The sequence below is a fragment of the Callospermophilus lateralis genome, chromosome 13 (genome assembly GCF_048772815.1).
Source record: "Callospermophilus lateralis isolate mCalLat2 chromosome 13, mCalLat2.hap1, whole genome shotgun sequence".
NCBI classification, from domain to species: domain Eukaryota; kingdom Metazoa; phylum Chordata; class Mammalia; order Rodentia; family Sciuridae; genus Callospermophilus; species Callospermophilus lateralis.
Genome location: NC_135317.1, coordinates 43,958,413 through 43,972,145, shown reverse-complemented (window position 1 = coordinate 43,972,145; position 13,733 = coordinate 43,958,413).

Here is a 13,733-nt window from a genome sequence, read left to right as displayed (position 1 = left end):
ATACTTAAGGGGAAATCCTATTAAGTAGATATAGTGCTGGTTACATTGCTAGATCACACCATGATAGTCCATTAAATTCAAGATAAATCCATACCTTACCCACGAAATTTCCCAATTGTCATAAATTGTTTTCTACTCTTTCATGTGTCATCATTATGTTAAATAACTAGAGTTGTCCTTTTCTTTAGTTTTGGCATCATATTACTTGCTCTTCAAAATATACAAGGTTCTTCAAACCTACTATTTTCTAAAATTAAGTTTCAAAGTTGTTCACTGAAAATGTTGTGATGCCCAGGTTTGTTTCAATTAGCCTTTTATTCCTATTTCTAAATAAAAGTATAAAAAGGCTTCCACAAATAAAAGAAACCTTTACCATTAAGATGCAAAGGAGGCTAAAGGCTTCTCTGAAAACTTTATTTTCTCCTTGCAACAGTGGGACCACAGTCGATTACTGAGCTTAAATTTAGTAAATTGAATTTAATCATGATTATGCAGTACTGGATTTGAAGTATAAGTGAGTCAATGTTGTCTTCAGGAATGGACAGCTATCTCTCTCTTGTGGATTGAGCACTCTTGGGATTTAGGCTCTCAAATATTATCCCTTCAGTGAGCCACAAATCATCCCATGGTAACTTGAAGGCTTTTCAATCTTTGAGAGTAGAAACCTCCTTAAACAGTATAAAATTTTATGGGTCAATAGTTGAGTGCACATCCATTTATAAATCATTTTGCAAGCACAATAACATTCAGAAGGTAAGACCACCTCCCCACCCCAGGGTTAGAACAAAGAATGAATACCTGCATTGTGAGAATAGATGCATACCCAAGAACAAATTTTTTCATTGATTGGCATAACACAATTCCGTTTTTAAATAAGCAGAGTAACCTTGTGTTCTGATATCCCAAGATAGTACCAGTTTGTTACTGAAGCATAACTATTAATTTGTTCCCCTTTTCATTCTCAAAGTTATATTCTGGTATGAATGAAAAATGATATGGTCACCCTATGAATAAGGATATTCAAAATATGAAGAGTAAGGAGTAACTAGAAATTCAAGGTAATTCAAAGGGACACATTACAAATCAGGTTCTAGTTTTATAGATAAAAACCAATTTTAACAATGATAATAGTAAAAGTAAAAAGTGCATGGGGGTGAGTGTGCAGAATTAGGCAGTTCCTGTAGATTAAGAGACCCTACCGGTGGATTTAATTATGGGGAAAAAATCTTGAAAGTAGCCTGGATAAACAACAGAACTTGGATTTTAAATACCATTACAAATGAATATGATTGTAGTTAGAGCAAATTGATTGATGGTGTCTAGGTGAGTCTTTGGCTACTTTTCCAAGAACCATGTCTACAGAGTGACCTAGATACATTTTTCTCATTGGTCACATCCACCTACTTAGAATATGATTTTTTAAACAATAAAAAAGAAGGAAGAGGAGGAGGAGAATGGAGAGAAGAAAGGAGACAGGAAGGAAGAGGAGATAAAGGAACAAGGATAGATGGTTCTGATAATGTCCTATAATACTAATGTAGAAGTACTTCAGAATCATATCTCCATTCCATTTCCTAAGATACTAAAACTCTGCTTTTAAAACATAAATGTGTATTCCTTGTAAAAAGCAGCCCTGGGAATTATTGACCTTTTAAAATACCAAGAAAGGGTGACAGTCCTTGAAGTTCCTTTTTCTGTCTCCAAATGTATAATGTTCAAATAGTCATATAATGCAGAGAAACTGGAAGTTTGCTTATTTTGCAACTTTTTGTTTTGGGTTTCAGGGCTTCCCTTTAGTGCCACCCCTCAATACTCTGCCTAAAAAACCATGGAAAGTTAATTTTGCCACAAGGCAGCCACCAACTGAGTATGTATAGTACTTCAGTGCACTTGACCAGCCTGAAAAGGACAAGGCTTAACTAGTGCTTCATTTCTCAACTTATTTAAAAGTAAGGTGCAAAATGGCAGAACATTCTGACTGGATTTGTAATGTGTCCTTTATAGTTTAGGCTAGCCATTAAGTCTTTTCCTTTTCTAGATAGTTAATAGTGGCTGGATTATGGCTTTGAATGTGGGTCACTAATGAGTAAGGCTGCCTCCACTGGCTCAGCTTCCTGTTTTCCATATATAGTGTCCCATTTTTTCTCTTGTTCAATCCACACAACGCAGCCTCCACTGGGTGTGAGCATTCCTTGCCAACATTCAGATGCTGAACATTTTTAAGGGCCTGGAGGGAAGAGTGTTTTGGGGCAGTGCTTTTCAAACACTGAGTTTCTTCAGCTGTAGAAGGGAATGTGCCTTCCCAAATAAGAATAAAGAATATGCCAAATATAAGCAGTTGAATAGCACTGCAGTTATTTTTGGGAACAAGGGTCATTTAGTACAGGAAATGAGTACCAACGGGTTATAGCTAGTGACTATGAAACAGCATTTCTTTCCTAATTTAAGTACTTGAGTATTTAGAGAAAAATCAGCAGTGGCATTTTGAATTAGGAGCAGCTTGGTTTAGGCCAGTTTCATCAAAGAGTAGGAATCATAGGTAAGCAAGACCATCTCCCTGCACTCACCTCCCATTCAATTTAATCCTCATAGTATATTATCTAAGGCAGAGTTCTTGCCCCACCCAGATCTTGTTTCATGCTTATAAATGGGATATTACAAAACCCTAAAATTGTAAACAAAATTTCATTTATAGATAGATAGATACATGGTTTTAATGGGGTCTTAACCCCAAAACATTAGAAACCACTATTTTAAACACACATGATCAGTCCTTTTTTAGACTAAATGCCTAAACAAATATCTTTGTTATTATCCTGAAATTTTAAGTCATATGTTGATTAGTCTTATTTGAAACAAGTTTCAAAACATCAGTTTGTACTTCCAAGTATTTATAATAAGATTCTCACAGCATGTTGTAGAACCTGCAGGTGGTAGAACAGGAAAAGTAACCAAACCATGCAACTACAAATTGCTGTTTTGTTTATTTTTTAAAGTAAAGTAATTTTCAAAGAGAAACTAGAATTTTTTTTTTTTTTTTTAATTTCCAAATTCCATCTTAGGGGCTGGGGATTTAGTTCAGTGGTAAACTGCATGCTTAGCATGTGTAAGGCCCAGGTTCAATCCCCCAAAATCAAATCAACACAATTAATTTCCAATTAATACACTGAGACTCAAATACCTTCATATTATATCTAAAAATCAATTCAAAGCTGTTGTACATTTTTAATGACTTGAGAATTCTAAATAAACTTCAATTATATTTTCTAACAATATTCTCAGAGCATTTAGAAGAACAAGCCTTGTGACACTCTGCTTAAAGATTTCTGCATGGTTGTTGACTGATGTCATAAGTTTTTCCCTCGAGGATCACCAGAATTCCCTATTTAGAACTGCTTGTGGCTGCCAGCTGGGTAATGTTTTAAACTGAAAGAATTTTGCATGTTGTGTTATTCTATTGTAATTAGAATGAAATAATCTTAGTCTGAAAGGTTTGATGGTTTAGCTCTTTAATATCTTTGTATGCCTGACTCTCCTTCATTTATCTAAGTTTATACTAGATTCCTAAAATACCGATTTCTCTTTTATTATAAAATAAATTCTCCAAAAACTTCCATATGCCTAAAATGTCAATTATACTGTTTTATTCTGACATCAGAATATTGACCTTGGAAATGAAACACTTCAATCAAAATTTTATCAGTAGCAGGGTATGGTGGAGTTCACCTGTGATCCTAGATAGTTGGGAGGATGACATAGGAAGATGGAAAATCAAGCACAGCCTGGGTAATTTAAAGAGACCCTATCTCAGAATAAAAGAAGGCTGGGGGATGTAGTTTAGTGGTAAAGGGCTTGCCTAGCATATGCAAGGCCCTGTGTTCAATCCCCATCTCTGGGAAAATAAATAAATATATAAATACACACACACACACATATATTACCCATAAATGCATAAATGTTGCTGATTTGCAATGCCTCGTACATGAAATATGAGAAACTGAATTCTTACATTTAAGAAATTTGTCTGTAATTGATTAAATAAATTTGAATATATCCATGGACTAAAATAATTAAAAGATTTAAATAAAAATAAACTATACAAGATGTAGAACATGTAGGGCTATATAATCCTTGATGTGAAGTATTATAGTATTATCCACATTTTATAGCCAAGGAAACTGAAACAGGAGCGACTACACTAAATAACTATATGCAATAGTAAGTACATGCTGCATTAAGTTACAGAACACAGATTGAAACTGAGGCTGCAAGAATTGAGGGCAGCCCTGGCAAAGACAATGACTGCTCTGATTGAGCTCCACTATGGCAGACCAATCTGATTCTGGAGTTCAAGAAAAAGAAGTAATCTGTAAGCCATGCTTTCCATATCAGCATTTATAAAAGTAATTAAGTGACATTTTCATCTATAAGTTACTCCTTGTCTATCTTCTTAGTTGACACAGAACTGGATGGGCATGAGATTGCTATTAGGTGCTCTTTATTCTAAACAATCACATACATCTATGTACTTACAAAGGATGGCATCAGATTATAATTGTTATATACCAGGTGTGTGGGCATAAAGTTGTTCAACCAAATCATTCAAAGTTTGTCAGTTATATATTTTTTATCAGACAACTTAAAGATTTTTTTCTTAAGGCAGTGACCATATCTTAAGTGTTTGTATGACCAACACAATATTTTATATATATAACACACAATATTCATATATATGACATTGCTTCTCTTTACATTTAAAGTAAAATCACCCACCCATCTTCCTCTTAAACTATCACCCATTAGGATGACTGCTTTTAAAACAAAATTCCTAAAATATGCGTATTGACAAGGATGCAGAGAAATTGGAACACTTATGCATTTTATAGGGGTGTAAAATGGCACAATGGCTATGGAAAACAGTGTGGAGATTCCTCAAATAACTGAAAATAGAAAATAGAACTAGCATATGATCCAGCATTTCCACTTTGAGTACATGCCTGAAAAAATTTGAAGCAAGGTCTCCAAGAGATATTTTTCACCCATGTTCATAGCAGCATTATATGCAACACTACATAGTGAAAGCAACTCAAGTATCCACCAGTGGATGAATGGATAAATAAAATAGTATTGGAATAGTATTCAGTTTTACAAGAGAATAAAATTATGATGTATGCTACAACATGGATGAACCTGAGGATATATGAAATAGTCCCCCAAAAGACAAATATTAATCAATTCCCTTTGTGAATTACTTTGAATAGAAAATTCATAGAAACAGAAAATAACAAGTATTGTTGTCATGGGCTGAGGGCCTCAGGGAATAAGGAATTGTTATTTTCTGGGATACAAAGTTTCAGTTTTGCAAGATGAAAAGCATTTTGGATATTGGTTAAGATGATAAATGTTATGTTACATATATTTAATCACATTTTAAAGAGTTACACATTTCCTGGGTTTGGAATACTGAAAAGAATTAGAAATAGTGATAACCCCAAAGCAATGAGCACAGGCAGTATTGAAATTATGATCCATTGGAAATATCAACCTTTATCAATCAGATGCTTGAAAAATGATTAATTGCAACCTGAAATAGGATTGATAGATTGGTGTGTGTGTGTGTGTGTGTGTGTGTGTGTTGTGTACACATCAGAAAATAAAGGAAACTAGATTAATTTGTTTACATGAAAAGGACACAACAGTCAGCTTGAAAAAGACTTCCACTGTCCATGCTGGGACAATTTGCACATCAGAAAAGGAAAATGACCACAATTTATTTAAACATCAAATTTATTTTTTAAAAATGAGTTATGTTTTCAAAAGGAAAAATCATATAGAAAAGGTTAAAAAATCCAAATGACTAAACAGGAATTTTTAAAAAGAAAAACAATTAAAACCAAAAACATTTGGTCACTATAGAAGCAGCCAGAAGACTAACTTCTTGCTCTGGAAATTGGTAATTAGAGGGAAGAAATTACCAATTAAAACATTCTGCATCTCTGATACAAATTGTGTAGCAAATATCTAAGTAATAGTATTTGACTAAGCAAAATTCTTATAAGAATAAAGTAATAAGCCATCTTTGGTGGTTCCGGCAATATCAATGGCTCTGAAGGCTGAGGCAGGGGGATCACAAGTTCCAGGATAGCCTCAGCAATAGTGAGGCCCTAAGCAACTTAGCCAGACCCTGTCTCAAAATAAAAAATAATAAAGTTTGGGGATGTTACTCAGTAGTGAAGTACCCCTGGGTTTAATCCCTAAGCAAAAAAAAAAAAAAAAAAAAAAAAGCTAACAAATATAGAAATAAATGATAAAAGCACAAAATTATTATTGAGAAAATTGGTTCTAAAAATCATCAGGGTAAAATTTGCTGGAGACTTCACAATAGAAGGATTGGGCTCCTTCTACCTGCACTCAAAGATCAATCTCAGCATCACTATAATTCTATCAGCAGATCTGTGCTTCTTAATGTGATGCATTATGATATTCAAACCACTTCTGTGAAATATTTATGCAAAAAGAAATTGAATTAAAATCTGTAATGGTTCGGACATGAAGTGTCCCCCAAAAGGTCCTGTGCGAACACAGGAATATTCAGATGTAAAACTGTTGGATTGTGAAAGCTGTAACTTAACCAGTCCATCCTAATATGAATGGATTAACTGGTGTTAGCCACAGGCAGGTGGGGCATGGCTGGAGGAGGTGGAGCACTGGGGGCTGTCTTGGAAGAGTTCACCTTCCCTGTAGTCCATTCCCCCCAACCCTTTCTACTTCCTGCTGCCATGAATGGAGCAGTGCTCCTTCCTTCACCAGCCTCTGTGCCTTAATGTCCTACCTTATTTTGAGCCAGCATGCCAGGCAAGGGCTCTACCATTGAGCTACAGCCCCAGCTCCCTATTCTGGTTTTTCACACCTCCTCTGTGAGCCTTAGCTTTTTCATCTGTTAAAGGAAGATAGTAATGACCTCTTTGTCCCGGCTCTTATGGATAGTGAATTAAATGAGAGAATATATGTGATATAAGAATTTACTAAATGCTACATGTAATGAAAATGATAGTGCTGGAATGTATTTTAACTCCTTTCCTTTAAAATAGCTTGGGGTGCCCCAAGCTTGGGCACCCCAGGGCCAGTCTCATTGGTGCAGAAGGACAGTGGCAATTCCTCTGAGGCCTTGCTCAGTACCCTTCTTACTCAAGAGGTTTTTATTTTTCTCTGTTATGTGATTATGTGAGTGGACTGGTTAGAGCTTTTTAAGAATGCTGGGTATAGTGCTAATCTCTTCAAAGCATTGGGAGTGTTTAACTTAGTGAGTATTCAAAGACCCTCAGAGATCAAAGGACGGGAGAGTAAAAGTAATTGCTGAACCAGGAGGAGCCAGGGCTGGTTACTGATCACAGCCTCCAAATGCTGCTGGGCTGCTCTATTATGTAAAGCAGAGCAGAAAACACATCAAGTGTTTTCTCTCTGGAACTCTGACAAATGTTAAATATGCTCTGGTGCACCCAGGGACCCACACCCTACTGACCAAAATTGGCATGGGAGAGGCAAGACTTTAAAAGAAATTATACTTCAACGAACCAAGAGGCTTAAAATAGGAGAAAGGAGAGAAAAAGAAGAGTACATTAAATTAAGGTGCTAAGAGAGTAATCTCTGCTGTTTGGAGCCAGCCTAAGTTGTGAGGGGAATTTGATTTCAGAAGACCTCAAAGCCACGGGCTGGCATTCACCGATGAACATGTACAATTCTCAACATAAAGCAACTGGAGTGGACACCAAGTACTTGTACCCTCAGCCAAGGCATGATTGGGATTCCTACAGTGTTCAGGACTGAGTTACAATCAGCAATCACAGATCAGAAGGGCCTGAATGTTCTTTTTTTCTTTTCTTTTCTTTTTTTTTTTTTTTTGAGAACAGTCACTGAATAAAAGAAAAAAAGAAACAAAATAAAACAGTATTTCCATGTGAAAAATCTCCTAGGAAATTTTGCCTATAATGAGAATGAAGAGATTTCAAAGATGATGGCTCTGAGACATAAAATGAAAGTTCTCCATATATTAAATATCAGAATGTAAAACTGTGAAGAGTGTGTAAGAGGGGAGGGAGTTCTGCAGGGGAGCAAGGCAGGTGAGTGCTCAGGCCAGAGCTACAGCTGAAGGAATGGTTGAACAAGATTTTGTACACAGAAAGCACCTGAGACTCTAGAAGAATTAAATGCTTTAGCAGCACTGCAGCATTCATATCAACTCAGGACGTTCACTCTGAGAATGTCAAGTCTACCCCAGTGATGACAAAGGTGGGGTGTGGCTCTTCTGCTTAGTAGTGAAAGAAATTAGAATAAACGTATCTGTTGGATTCAGGTTGAAAAAAATAATTGGTAAGTAGGAATTAGTCACTGAAGTTACAGAACACTCATCTTTGATGATCTTTGCAAACAGGCTATATTATTATTTGCCCCTATTCAAACTTTAAGGTGGAGGAACATAATAAGTGATTTCTCATCCCTTCTTAGACTTTTTGATTTGCAGAATTAGGAATGCTCTATTCCTTGGGTTATTAAAGAGGAATATTTTTGACTGGCCCTAGGACAGAAAAGCAGAAATCAGCTTGTGTCAGATATTACAAAAAAATACTTAATGAAATTATTGGCATAAAATATTACCTACATTTGAGGACACATTTTTTTTTTTTTTTTTTTTTTTTGTACAGAATGACTAATCCAAAACAGGCCTGCCATGTAAATTAGCATTACCATCTCAAGCATATCAAAAGTCTTGCAGCTGGTCAATCAGGATGTTATGCAAAAATAGGTGGAAAGGAAATAGGTTTTACAGCTATTCCATTTTGATTAGATTTCTATATGAGCAGCGTTTGATTGAATATCTGCTCTTATATTTTGATATTTTTGTAATACATTGAAAATAAATTTACATCTCTTTTCTATAAATCTACATCTTAATGTTACTTACAAAACGGAACAATATTGGCACTATTTCAAGTAGATCTCTAGTTTGGTTTTAAGCTTGCTACATTACAGCGTAGAATTAAAAGAAAAAGAATTATTTTTTTGCAGTGCTGGAGATGGAATTCCAGAACTATGAGTATACTGACAGCTCTTATATTAAGAGAACTCCAAATTTCAGTATAAAATCTTTTATTGTGGGGTAGTGTTTTCCTAGTAAACATTCATATGCAATTTAAACTGTTTCAGCTTATTATCAGCTTAGAGCATTTTTAGTTAAGAAAAATTGTTTTTTAAATTTTAATCTTAATTTTGTATGGCTATTATTGTGTGTTCACTTGGAAAATGCAATTTTAAGTATTATTCTAGTCATTATTTTTTTTCCTCAAGAGGTTTTCTGACAGTATTTTCTTTCACAGACTAGAAATATGTACTGATCACTCTTCTTTTGCCAAACTGTGGACCCTAAAAGGGCAGAGAAGTTGTCCTAAAATGAGGCTGAGAGGTGGAAACAGTATGTGAGTGATTCAAAAAAAAGGAAATGAAGCTATTGACAGAAAAGACACAGAGGATGGCTCAAAAGATAAGCTAGAAGGTAAAGAAGGGTGATTCCACTTGAAAGAACCCAGGAAAGAGCAATGAACTTTTATAAATATGTAGTCATGACTGCAGAATTATCCCAAATAGTTCAGTCATGATAAAGGAACAGAAGGAAGAGGCTGAATTAGGTTCAGATTAGAAGCAAATATCACATACTAACACACACACACATACACACACACACCACACTACATACACACAACAAACAGAAAAGACATATTTTGCATATTTCTTTTTCCTTTTTTTGGGGTGGAGGGTACCAGGAATTGAACCCAGGAGTGCTTAACTACTGAGCCACATCGCCAGTCCTTTTTAATATTTTATTTAAAGACAGTGTCTCACTAAGTTGTTTAGGGCCTCACTAAATAGCGGAGGTTGGTGTTGAACTGGAGATTCTCTTGTCTCATCCCCAGAATTGCTGGGATTATAGGTGTGTGCCACTGCACCTGTCTATTTTGCACATTTATAATATGCTATTGATGATTTTTTCTGTCCCCAAAAAGGAACATTAGAAATAAAAGTGTTGAAATAAAAACATAGGTTTGTTCTAAAAATCAGAAGAGGCCTGTCTCCCAAATTTAAAAATCAGAAATGAATTTTTAGGATCCTGGTTTTTAACTTCTTTGCATTTTACATACATTGAAGAACAAATTTATCAGTTTAAGAATAGATATCATAGTCTGTCTTTCTACTTGAAATAGAAAATATGCTTTACTGGTTATCTATGTTATTTTGAAGTGAATACATTTAAAATCTTAGTAGAACTTCTCAGAGTACATAAACTTCTTCAGTAAGAGCCACATTTTCTAATGACATCAAAGGTCTTCATCCTTCAAATGAAAAAAGTATAGAGGTTTTGAAATTGTAAGTCCTGTAAATTTCAGATCATGACATCATATTTCTTCTGACAGAATATAAAGATAAGGTGTAATCTAACTTCTTGGGGAAAAAAAGTAAATATGAATAAATTGAATTTTTATTTCCTAGTAATAAATGAAAATATTTGGACAAAATCAATTGCCTTGTTTTCAAATGCTTTTTATATAGTTTACCATATTAAGATATAAAACATTTAAATTAAAGAGAAGAATACAATAAAATATCATGGACTCATCACCAGACTTCCTAGTTATCAGGATTTTGCCATCTTTCCTTTATCAGGTCCTTGAGGGTTTTTTCCCCATTTTTGAAGTATTTGGAAAAAAAACCCAGACTGTGAGAGTATACTTCACACTTTTCAGCACAAATTTTGAAAAGATGAGCATTTTTTATATAGCCATAATATCATCACAACCAAAAACCTAACATTTCCCCCTTAATATATAATATCAAATCAATAATCATATTTTACTGATTATCTAAAAAAATTTTTTGCAGTTAGTTTGTTCAAATCAGAATCCAAAATAAATAAATACCCCCAAATCCAAACCAGAACCAGAAAGCAGCCCTATTACCACCTATGGTTGTTAGGTCCTTTATGTTTGTAATATCCATAACAGTAACTCAGCATTTATTTTTTCCCTCAAGCTTCCAGGTTGCTGAAAAGCTAGGTCAGTTTATCCTGTAGAAATGTTTATTTTAAGTTTGTAGTTTAAAGGCTTAAATAATACAGTAGCTCAGAAAGTACTTGGAATCTTACCAAATATATAATTAAAGACCTACAGAGATTTTTTATTACTTCAGATGAAATTAACCCTTAGAGTATTTATTTCATCCCAATTTATAAATGAAATAATACAAAATAGGTCCCTTGTGAATTTACCAAATTAACCTGCACTTTCCCCTTATATAATAAGATTTGCCCTTTAAGAGAGCAATCCAGATGTAGAAATGTATTTCATTATTATCATTAGGTTTTAGAAAATGTGCAGACTCTAGAGGACTGGCACATTGAAACTCGCCCTGAATTACCATTCTTGCTTTCTTATTGCTCATACTAACAGCTCTCATTTCTTTAACCTGGATTGTATGTTGTGTAGTTAAGAACCTGCTAGATATTTTTTGTATATTATCTCATTAAATGTTCAAGATACACATTGTCGGTCCGGTCCTGTTTTATAGAAACATTTCAAGCCAGACTCATGTGGCAGAAAGCCTATAGTCTTTTTGTCTTTGCTTTGTTTAAGGGTGTTTTGTCTGTTTGATTTGGTGCTGGAGATAGAATGCAGGGCCCTGCACATGCTGATTAGGTGCTCTACCACTGAGCAAGAGCGCCAGCCCCCTGAAACCTCATCACTTACTTGCTTCCCTGCTTGCTGTTTTACTGTTCTTGTCCTATCTTCCATATTGTGCCTTTAATGTTCCTTTCCCCTCTCCCAGTTGTTTTAGAAGCTAGCACTTTCCTTCTTCCCCCTCAAGGCTCTGCACCTTACCGCTGTGCACTCTGTGACAATGAAACTGACAGTGAGATGCTTAGACAACGCTAGTCCAACTAGTGGAAAATGGTAAATTCCAGGGCACTTCTCATTGGTTTAGAGATGCCCGTGCACCCATCTTTTTCTTCTCACTGAATCAACCAGTTTGGGTTTTTATATGACTTTCACATCTTTCATCTCCCCGGGTTTATTTTCCATCTAAGATTTCCCCTCATTTCAGGGGCTATACTTCATATTTATTATGGAGATATTATGTTTTGGATGCTTTTCTAGTACTTTGGCTTTCCATATCACAGTTGAAAGGTTAAAAATATTTACATCAGGACTTGTTATCTGATCTAATAGTGAAATAAAGAAATGATACCCAGGGTTGGGGCTGTAGCTCAGTGGCAGAGGGCTTGACGAACATGTGTGAGGCACTGGGTTCCATCCTCAGCACCACATAAAAATAAACAAATAAAGGTATTCTGTCCATTTACAATTACAAAACAAACAAACAAACAAATAAAAGAAATGATACCCCAAAACATAGTCATTGTTATTATCTAAATTAAAATAATCCCTAATACTTATCATTGAATATGGCTTGATATAAATTTAAAATTGTTATAAATCTGGATTCTGACAGCTTTTATTCTCAGATTTTAGGCAGGCCTCAGGTGATGGTTTCATGGGGCCACTTGTTTTTTCATCATTCTGAGGATATTAGGGCTATAGCCATCAGAAAAATCTTGGTGGTATCTCATCTTTCTTTTGCTTAATTGGTGCTTCCATTGTAGCCTGTGCCAGAGTCAGTGAAATCTCTTGAGCAGAGGAATCTCTCTGTGTTTTATGTTACCACCATGATTTGAACACTTAGATGCTCTCAGAGCCTTTGGGTGTTGCCTGAAGGGTGCTGACAGCAATCACTGTGATTCAGCAGCACATCCTGACAGCCCCGTCACTGAGTATTATATGAATCATACTGCTGGGTGTTATTAGAGTGCACCATCTTCCCCTTCTCCAGCCCCTTTGGGAACCTCAATTCATCCCACCTCTGAAGACAAATGGATGACACCACCAATGGATTAATAACACAGTAATTAAATAGGTTACTTAAGCTGTGTTTTCTCAGTTTAATTTGACCAGGTATTACAAGGAGAGTTACAATTCTGAGCCACAATGAAATCCTGATCATAATGTACTCACTTCTTTTAGTAGGGCATATTAATGTCTATACTGCTTATTTTTAGTGGTGTTCTAGGGTCATGCTCTTGCAGAGCAAAATAGAACAGCAGGCTGAGATCCCAGAATGTACATGCTTTTGTCATGACTCACAGACCAGGCTAGTCCCTTAGTCCTTTTAAAATATTATTGAAAAAAAATTAACCCACATGAGAACCATTTATGAATACTTGAGGTATCTACTACTTATAGTATTGTCTATGTCTGTTCCTGTATCTGGCATAGGCCTGCTTCTATTCTTTGGTGTTCATAACACACCAGGCACATGGTATGCTAAGCACTCTATTATTTCATTTTAATTTCCATGACAACCACATGATGAAAATATTAGGGTCCCAATTTTATAGTTAACATTAATTGAGAGTTAAGAGCTGACAATTGTCCTATGAGTTTTACACAGATTATCTTATAATCCCCAGTACAACTCAGTGAGGTGAGTGCTGTTTGACTATATAGCAGTAGGATCAGTATGCAAATTAAGAATGCTTGACACCAAAGCTCCTGCATTTAACCACAATGTGATACTTTTCCCACCAATAATCTATGACAGATCCATAGGGATGTTTGGGGAGGCACTAG